Source organism: Pholis gunnellus, assembly GCF_910591455.1.
Source record: "Pholis gunnellus genome assembly, chromosome: 4".
NCBI lineage: Eukaryota > Metazoa > Chordata > Actinopteri > Perciformes > Pholidae > Pholis > Pholis gunnellus.
The window spans coordinates 7,722,744-7,732,993 of NC_136530.1; positions in this window are offsets into that span (position 1 = coordinate 7,722,744).

Here is a 10,250-nt window from a genome sequence, read left to right on the forward strand (position 1 = left end):
CATCTACATGCATCTCTGTAGAGTCAGAAACAAAGAAGAAACTAACTACGGCAAGAGAGGAGGGATAAATATAAGAACAAAAATGCAATAACATTCTACAACACTTGGTGTCTCTGATGCAACACATAGAAATGTGGGGGCACAACACCAATCACTAGGACACATACTGTCAATGTGTGCAAGATGATGTGTATTAGTGCAGAAAGTCAGATTATTGCAGCGTAAACATGCAAAAGTACAGGACAAGTAATGATCTGACATTGACTGACTGGAGACTCCTCCCTCACTGCTCTTAACCTGCTTCGCTGCTTGTCTTTGAGTGTGTTTTATGACACCTTACAGCCCATTGATGTTCAAATGCGAGGTCAGGCAATTGTGGGTTTCATTTACTCACACAACGCAGCGTACAGTGCATTATAATCCAAGTAATGGAGGTCTGGGTGGGTAAAAAAACCCACCAATCACACATTGGCGTCCTGTGTGAAACTAGAAATCAATGTTGATTCGTCACTCAACTATCGTACTCAAGTAACTATCGTACTCAAGTACTTCCGTAGTTAGTAATTGTAACCCAAACCACAAACTTGCGGAAACTGACACGGTTGCTGGACATTCGTAAGAAAACATACGAAAATGAGGAATAACTTTTAATAAAACCTCATTCACATCCAGGGCAAGAGAACAATAGTTTGTTTTTTTCTGGCTGTAAAACTCATCACTTGAATCCTCTGCATGAGCTCCAGCTTTGGGGGCAGACCCAATTTTGCATGGCTGACATTTAAAATGATGGATTCCTCTGGGACTGTGTGCCAGTCTCCTAAATATTGGATGTGCTGGCAAAGATGAGGGGATTTGACACCAGGTGGGAAGCCAGGCTTTGGTGGACCATCGCTGATAATTAAGGATTTGTTTATGTAAATCTCAACTCCGTCAGCTACCACCGCTTTTGTTGTTCCCAACATGCCCATCTCGCTCTGCTCCCCTGGATGCCGAGCGACTTGGTGAGAGGTCCATCAGCTCGTGTGATCTCCTGAGCAGAAGCAGAGCTGAGATGTGTGGCGCAGGTTAGCCGCTGGGCTTTTCTTCTTTTTTTTTTGCTGCCTGGTTTGTTGCTGTGGACTGTCAGTTGCTGATAAGAGCCGTTCAAAGCTTTTTTCCATTTCCTACAATGTTCCTTTAAAGCAGAGACACGCCTGCTGGGCACTTATCAAACCATACGCTGCACATAAACAGATGAACACACAGATTCTAGCGCCGGCTGCAATCACAACAATTACCTGTCAAGATTAGCGGGTAAAAATAGCCGCGATGGTCAAAAACACCTGTAGAACAGGCAAGACCAGGCAATGAGACCCGATACAGCAGAGTGAGGATGTGAATGTTCAGAGAGGTGCAGGTTTAACTGTGTGCTGACGGTTGAAGCTGTAGTTTGTGATGTTGGATGTGGATTGCATCACTGTAACCACACTGCACCTTTTCACCGGGGCAGAGAAGATGTTGCCTTCGACAGGTCTTTTTCAAAGCCTCTGCAGCAAAAAAAGAAAAGGTGCTTATCAGCAGAAGAAATGAATCAATTTGCCAGCATGAATCACCACTCGGTTTCCCCAAAAACAGCTCCAGGATTTGCAACAGCAGCTGGCCCTTTGTAGCCTTGCTGTGTGCTGTTTCAAAACCATTGCGCAACTCGGAGGGGGCCAGAGCTCGAATGCATCGATAAACCCTTCAGGATCTTGACCTGGTTTAACAAGACCAGTTCTGAAAACCATTTCAGAAAAAAGCACAAATAAGAAGAGTTTTTATTTAGCAATAAAATCTAAAGTAATGTTTGCTCTTTACTTCCGTTCATGTTCGCCTGTTTATGGGATTTTTGTTTGTCGTCGTTGTTGGAGATATCATCACAGCTAATAATTCAGCTGCAGAAAATGATTATGGTGATGAGAAACATGATGGCAATGATGTTGATAATGATGAAAAAGACAAACAACATTTTCTGATGTGTTCTCTGCTCAGCAACACCTGGCTCGGACTGCACCTTGTGCATTGATGAGTTTTTTTTTTAGAAACTGCTGTAGGGCTTTTGGTTTATTAATGTGGAGTAACACAAAACGTTCCCAATTAAAATAAAGATGAATTGCAGGAGCGGGGAGCCCTGGTGTGGCTCTACTTTTGTACGTGTCTCTAAATCTCTGCCGTACTGACAGGTCGTTAAGCACCGAAGGCTGCTCGGGTCCCGCGGCGGCGTCGCAGCATGAACGCATCACATCTCTGTCTGAGAGCGCTGTGTACGATATCCCAGAGTCACACAGTGGAGGAGGAGTTTTATGTGCTGGAGTTACCTCACATGCATCATTCTAGTTGTAGCGATCTAAAAAAATATGCTGCATTGTGAAAACCCCGAAAGATTTCAAGAACCAACTTTATTTCATTTACAATTTGAATAAAAGGAGACAAAAGGTTCCTAACTTAAATTAAAGCTGAAAAACATAAAATCTCCAAAGATGGGATTTCTGAGGTTGGTACATTTCCTGGAAATTTAAATTCTCTGTGAATTAAAAAGAAAATAACACTTCTTCTTCTCATTCCTAATTATTTCTTACTAATTGCAAAAAATAATCTATTATTGCACAACAGGTCATCCGAACATGCAAGCATGTAAAATGTGTCCACAAGCAAGAATAGGGAATCGAATAAAGAGAGGCAAGTTTATAAAGGAAAAGAGTTGAAGTGGAAATATAAAGGAAGTCGTCACATCCGGAGTTTAGAGCCCTGACAGCCGAGGCTTCTTTACATTTCTCTCTATTTAACACCATAAAGTCTGACGCGGTAATCTGACCGTCAATGTGATCGCCGTTACTCAACCATCAGTTGTTACTAACAACATACTCAAATATGTCCAGTGTATTTCTATATAAAAGACAAGGAAGTTGTGTTCAGCTGCTGTTATTGTCTTCGTGCATCACAAGAAGCTTTTGTCTTTTTTTCACGCTGCGTGGTGCCACTCTAATCACTTCATCTAACAGAGCAGGAAGCTAAAGGAAGAGAGAGACTGACGATCATCTGCTCTTATCTCCCTTGGGGCTCAATGTCACAGCACAACACACACACACACACACAGTTATTGACATTGATGTATTTTAAGTCTCCTTCATCTCCTCCTCTTCCCACGCAAATACATAACAGTAAAGTTTCCAAAAAGTTATTTTTTTCCAGTTGGCCAGACACTCTGTGAGCTTTACACTGTTTACCCAATTATCGTCCCTGACCGCTGACACCAAATCAAATGGAAAAGTACAAACACACATATTTGTAGCTGGGTGGGAGACGCTGCCGAGAAATGAGATCCACATCAGGTCAGCAGCTTAGCCCGATTAAATGCAGAGGTCTTGTTTTGGTGGCCCGCTCCTCCTCCCAGGGGGAATGCAATGTCTGGTCTGGTTCAGAGTTGCAGTTCAGTCTGTAAAATATTTAAAAAGCTGCTGGTTGTATTACTCTGCAAGGGTTCAAAGAAACTAGTTTGTCTGGGGTGATGGTGGGGGAGGGGCGTGCAAATAAGGGAGAATCTGCAGGTGTTTCTCAATAAATTTCACAGAAACGTCGAAGAATTAGAAGCTGGTGTTTGATCGTTAAAAGACAAAAGGCTTCGTAGCTCAAATGTCTTCAAGAATCATCATGTTTAGCTTTAATGTGCACAGCCTTTAACCACTGTTACTACGTCTGTTGAACACCTGTCGCTGATAGATTTTAATCAGCTATAGCTAGCTCGTTAGCTAATTCGTGCCGACAAATTTTGGAGCTTGCCGAACAAAAGCCCTGAATCAGAGGCAAATTGGGAGTTACACTTCTGGAGCTTTAGGACAATGTAACATTCCTTCTGTTCTTGGTCCATGCTCACCACTTCATCACGCGGAAGAATCCAATGTGCCCGCTGAGCCTAGCTACGATTGCTAAGCTATGACTGGACAATCGCTGTTCTGGGAGTTTAGCTAATGGTCAAGTAGATAAGACACGATTAACTCAACAGACAACTCAAGATTTCTGCTGTTGGTTGATTAGACACAGGAGGATTCAATCAGGGGGCGAGGCAGACAATCACAAAGGCGGGGAAACACACAAAGGCAGGAAGTGACGTGCACGTGGGATACAAGAGGCAGGGAAATTCAAAATAAAACAGGAAACAAACAACCAAGACCAAGACCGTGACATGTTGACAGGTACTTGGATTACTAATTTCAAGCGGCCTCTGCTAATTAATTACTGTCAGGAGAGAAACCAGCCTGACACGCTTTGGGACATGATCAGCAGTGACATTCAGTCTGCACTAGTGGGAGATAGTTGACTAAAAGATGCACTGTTATGACTTCCTTCTTAATTCCCATTAATGCCCTGTGCACAGCTGGTACTAACAAGACATTGACATCCTCAACATGGGGCAGTAATACCAACAACAGTCTAACGGTACACTTTATTCAATAAGAAATGTTAACTTGTCCTTTTTGGCTCCTACAGGTAGTATCACAGGTGACGTGGGGGGAATAGTTATGGAAAGGAAAAATATCAGTGGATTGACTTTAAATTCGTACCATAATACAAAAAAAAAGGTGTTTTTATGTTCCTCACGTAATTCTCCTGAGCGACGGTTGAGCAGAAGTGAAAACTCTCCACGTGTGAGTGCTGCACAGGCTCCTGAAATGTGATAGAAGTAATTATGGCACTCAGCGGTGCATGCAGGAAACGCAGATCAGCAGCTCCCTGAGAGAACTCTTCAGCGGCGGCTTCGGCCGTCTGTCCTGCTCAATTACAGGCTGAGGAGAAAGCCTGAAACTTCTTCAGTGAACCACTTTAAATGTACATTTAATGTACAACTGCTTCTGGCCCTTCAGGCGCACGTTTTTACCTTCATTTACATAAAAAGAACAGATCATATATTTGAAGGGGAAGAGAAGTCTTGTGCGACCGGTAACACGTTTTACGTGGGCTGCAATTAACAACTATTTTTTAAATGGATTTTTAATGGATTACATTTGATTATTTTAAAAACATAAAACGTATTCCTCGACTTATTGCACACTGCCCCTCTTCTACAAATAAATAAATGGACATCGGGGATGTAGCCATGCACTGAGCAAAGTTTTAGTGAAGTTTTTTTGTAAAGTAGTGAGCATACGACCAGATAAATGTGACTTGGAGCACTCTGCTTGAGTTTCGTGAGAGTTTTAAATCGGATGTTTTGCTTTCGTGTTAAATGCAGCTCCCATTTATTCAAATCCATCGAGGCTTTCCTCTGTTTTTGGAATCTTTCATAGTGGAAGAAAAAACGTTTTCTTTACAAATCCAAGGTAACACAGAGTGAGTTATTGATCTACAAATGGTCATTTTGTGGGGGGGTTATGTATTCCTTTAAGCCACTAGTGGGATTTTAGCTGATGTTTTTATCCAGCTGTTGATTAAGCTTCTCAAAACCGTGGTTTTTATGCTGGAGTTTGGTCACACGTAGTTTGGTTTGGTTCCCGTAAAGTGGGTTACTCGTCCACTATGTGTTATTTCTGCGAGCCAGCTCCGGTGTGTGGCTGCTTATTTAGCCTGGAAGCTTCAGGGAGTTAGCAGGAGTTCTGTGTTTCCTTCACAGAGGTGAGTAATGAGAATCACAGAGACAGATGGTGTGTACGCAGCGGCTGATGTTTCCATGAGCGTCTTCTACCACCTGGGAGCCAGGAAAGAGATGTGTCACACACTTTGGATCCCCGGGTAACAATTTTCCTGGGCATCACATTATTGCACTGTGCCAAGGCACAAACCAGGCAGCCGAAATGAAAGAAGATGATTCAAGTCACCAAAATGTACACGTAAATGTTTAATGAGCAACAGCTTCCCAGAGTGTTTTATAGGCTTGAATTTGGCTCCTTTCTCTTTTCCCATATCTCTTTGAATTTAACTTAATTTTGTCCTTTCAAACGTTATAAATATTGAACTATTGTTTCTCTCTTCATCGTTAAGCTCAGTAAGGAATGCGAGTGATACTCCAGGTATAAAATAATACCTGCAACAGCAACGAGATAACAACCAATCCGATAAACTAAATAAAACTTGAACACACATATTCAGTCAGAAGACTGTCCTCGTGACTTTAAAGTAAATTACTGTATCAAACCAGCAAGCATTAGTCATAGAAATTGTATAAAGACCTCCGTACGAACACGGCAGCAGAAATGACACCATCGTCACTGTGTCACCTGGTCTTTCCGGCTCCTAATCTTAGCTTCCCGTCAGCCTTCAAGATAATAAGTTGCACCCACACTCGGCCTTTGTTCTTGGCCTTTGTCCGGGTCCACAGCAGCAGCGGCAGGAAGTAGGAACGGCTTTATGCAATAATGGAGCTCTGGGCTGGTGCGACAGGACTACAGCACGCTAAATGATGCATCATTACAGCGATTATATAGCATAATGGCAATGAAATTGGGCCCAGGCGGCAGCATTTCACATCAATCATTTCTTTTTTCAGGCTCTCCTCTTTCAGGTTTTCCTTTTAGTATATCTGCAACTGTTTTTCTCCCTCTGAGGTTTTGTTTGTCTTCCTCTCTTTCTGCCTTTTACCTTCTCGGCGTGCGTCGTTCTGCTGTCATGAATGAGGAAGAGACCTGGAGACAACAAACGTGTTTCTCTGTGCAGGAAAATCCGGTGAACCATTGTGCTTGTGATGAAAGAATCTCTTACTATGTGGGGAAAGGGTTACCAGGAGGCTGGAACATGTGTGTGATGCCAATTACAAAGCTTCATTCATACTGGCCACATACACAGTGTGGTGTATACAGCAGTGCGGGTTTCTTAGGACCAGATTGCCGCCACGTTACCAGAGTGACGTTAAGTCAGTAAAAGCAAGGCGGTTCACAATGGCAGAGGAACTGCAGAAGAAGAATTACTGTAACTTCCCTGAAAGCTTTGGCCAAAATATGAGATATTCATGTCTTGTCCAGTTTGTAATAACTGAAAGTCACAAGATTCCTTTGTTTTTCTTTGAGCTGATGTTCATCTGGTGGCCCTCAGTACGTTTTGCTCCATTTAATCAGCTGTTTCTCCACCGTGGAACCGGACAAACGTTAAGAAGAGAATAAGTATCTGTGTGTATTTATGTTTCTATATATACACCTGTGTGTACAAGGACTGCCCAATTTATTTAGTTTATAAGCCCACACATTTTTAGCCACACTATAAACAAGCATTTTGTAAAGGGTAGCCTCGCATTTGCAAATGGCCTACGATTCATGTAAAACTCCACACCTTCAGTTTGTTACACACGTTTTATACACTTGTTCCTAAGCCCAAACTTAGATTACCCTGACGACACCGTCATAGTTATTTTTCTCAGAGCACCCAAAGGAAACCAACGCAGAGAGAAAGGAGAACAAAAACGACGACCCCAGCCAGCAGGTTTGTGTAAGGCTACAGTGCTAAACTCTGGTCCCAACAATAAAGAAGTGGTGGACCCCAGAGGTCAACACAAATACGCCTCAATCAATAGATATAAAAGTCCATTCTGATGGTTTGTATTGAGTCCAACATCAGTTTTTAATCACTGTTTTAACTCAATGTCCTAATGTGCTGTCCTGAACAGAAAACCCTTTTGATAATGTTAGCATGATGAAACAATTTATTATGAATGAATATTATGAATTAAGGACTACGGGATTTATTGTGTTGGTTTGTTGGTAGTACGATGTGGACTGGTCACCTGGACTCCTGTTGTCTTTACATCAGTGACCACAGTGGACGTAAGTCTTCCACTTCCACACAGAAAATAAACGAATAAACAAGAGATAGAACAAGTCAACAACTTTGGCTGCTCGCCCAGTCACAATTTAAGTCCCAGAGGTCTCACAGCAACCAAGATGATAAACAATAAATCACACCATCACAATAATTGAAGAAAAAGTGTTTTCTTTTTTAACCGATAGAGCTTCATCTGCCTCAGTCTTTTGTCTTTGAATATCTCTGAGAGAATCTTGAAAACACAACGCAGATGTTCACTATAATTTCGGCAGACGCGGTGGCTTTTCTCCAACATGTGCCGGCCTCCCACAGAGCGCGGAGCAATTAACTGGATCTTCTGTCGGCGCATATTTATGTAAGTATACGCCGTCATGTTGGCTAATCACCCACTTCTTCTCCGGGTTGGTTGAAAGTCTGTCGCTGCGTTAAAAAAAAAAAAGGTAAAATATAGTTCAGTGTCTGTCAGTATATAATGTTTCTGCTGAGAAAAAAACTCCTGCGTTATGAGGCTGATGTGAGAACATCACGGATAATAAAGCTTCAACATGTCTGTATATTGAATATTAGTGTATATTTGAAGATGTTCAATCATGAAGAAAAACAATACGGTTTAAGTAATGACAACAAGCTCAGGGATGTCATGTTGGTTTGAGAAGCACAGGCTTACTGAGTGTCACAGATGTAAGAACGATCACAAATCGTCCAATAGACTATTTGGGGTCAGCCCTAGACATTGCTAAACAATATTGGCTTCCAAAAATTATGAAAACAAGATAATCAGCACAATATTGGAACGGCATTGGGGAATTTGACTTGCAACTCCGGCTCCGACCTCTACAGCTACCCTCTTACATACCTCTTTTTATTTCACGATAATTGGATGAAGTCCTAAAGCACATGTCCCGTCTGTCAAATGATTCCTACATAGAATAACATAGCATAGCTATTGAAGTCCTAAAAAAGTTAATTTTTAATATTGCACACATAAAATCATAATAAGCCCGTATTTGGGATTTTGGTAGTGATCTGTATATTACTGTGGATATGAAGACAAAGTTCTTTGAATGTATCGACTGATTATATAGAACTTTGACCTGAACATGTTTTAGTGTAATTGAAGGAGAACAAGTGAGGTTGTTTCCTTTTATAAAATAAAATAAAATAATGTATTAATCCCTGCTCCACGGGGGGGCTGAACATATTCTATTCACTGATTCAGTGGCTCTCTGCTCGGTGGTACGTTGCATAGTGTCTGCTGGAGGTATAATTACAGAAATAGATGAATATAAGGGTGTAATTACCTCGAGAGAGGGTGCTCTGCAACTGAGCCCAACACAAGTGTGTGTGTGTGTGTGTGTGTGTGTGTGTGTGTGTGTGTGTGGCTGAATCAAGGGGTTGTGACAGAGGGGCTGTGACCTGCGTGCATCAGTTTAGGTGCAGAGCTGGGTGGTCTATTTATACATTGTACACTAATGGCTGTTTAAGACGAGGTGGATGAGCCTGACCTTTCAGAGCTGTGATGAGGCTTCTTCCTGTGGGGGGCTGCGACATATGAATACTTGCAGATTTATTTACATAAACTAGATTCGTTTTTTTAAATACACAATTGCTGAAAACTCTTTCCAGCATTTTCAGGATTTAACAACAGTTTTGACATGTCGTGTGTTTATTTGATTTATTGCAAAGAGTAATGAAAATACTCCCGTCTGTCTGTTAAAGTTGTTTGGGACATATTTATTGCTTCTCAACCGCTCTCAACATGTCGACGGAAAATCTGCGATGTGCGAAAACATTGTTCAATATTGCGATGACAATATGACTTGCAATAAATAAACAACTGAAGTATGAGCTGTACAATTCTTATGTCAGCCTGGCTGTCTTTAAATTCAGATGAGGACTAGAATTGAATACTTAAAATACAACCACGGTTACGTCTATGCGCCTGTACATTATGAAGGTAATACATTTATAACACGGAGGCTCCGTCGTCTGCTCAACCTCAACATCACGGATTGAACAAAGAAGATAGAACATTTTAAATGAATGAGTTTTAGGATTTTTAACCTTTCTTCCTGCTTCCTGTCTCAGATAAACTAAGCACTTCTGGCTCCACAATAGACAAGTGCTATCAATCTTCTCATCGAATTGTTTTCAAGAACGTGAAAAAAGGCCAAATGTCGAACTACTTCTTTCAGCAAGTAGTTCGGCATTTGGCCTGAGAAGAACACACAGAGCACGTCTCTACGTGATGGACAGCTGGAGAGAAGCATTAAGATGACAGAGATAGACAGAGATAGAGAAAAAACGAGTGAGAGAGAAGCATTGTGAGATTTCAGATTAGTGGACAGTATGGGGGGGGGGCAGGATTTAAATGCACTCTCGACCTTTCAAAGCAAGACATTATGGAGCACTTACCCGTGTAACAACACTGTAATAAGATTTTCCAGGCAGCTCTGGGTGACCAGCAGGGACGTGCCCATCGCCTT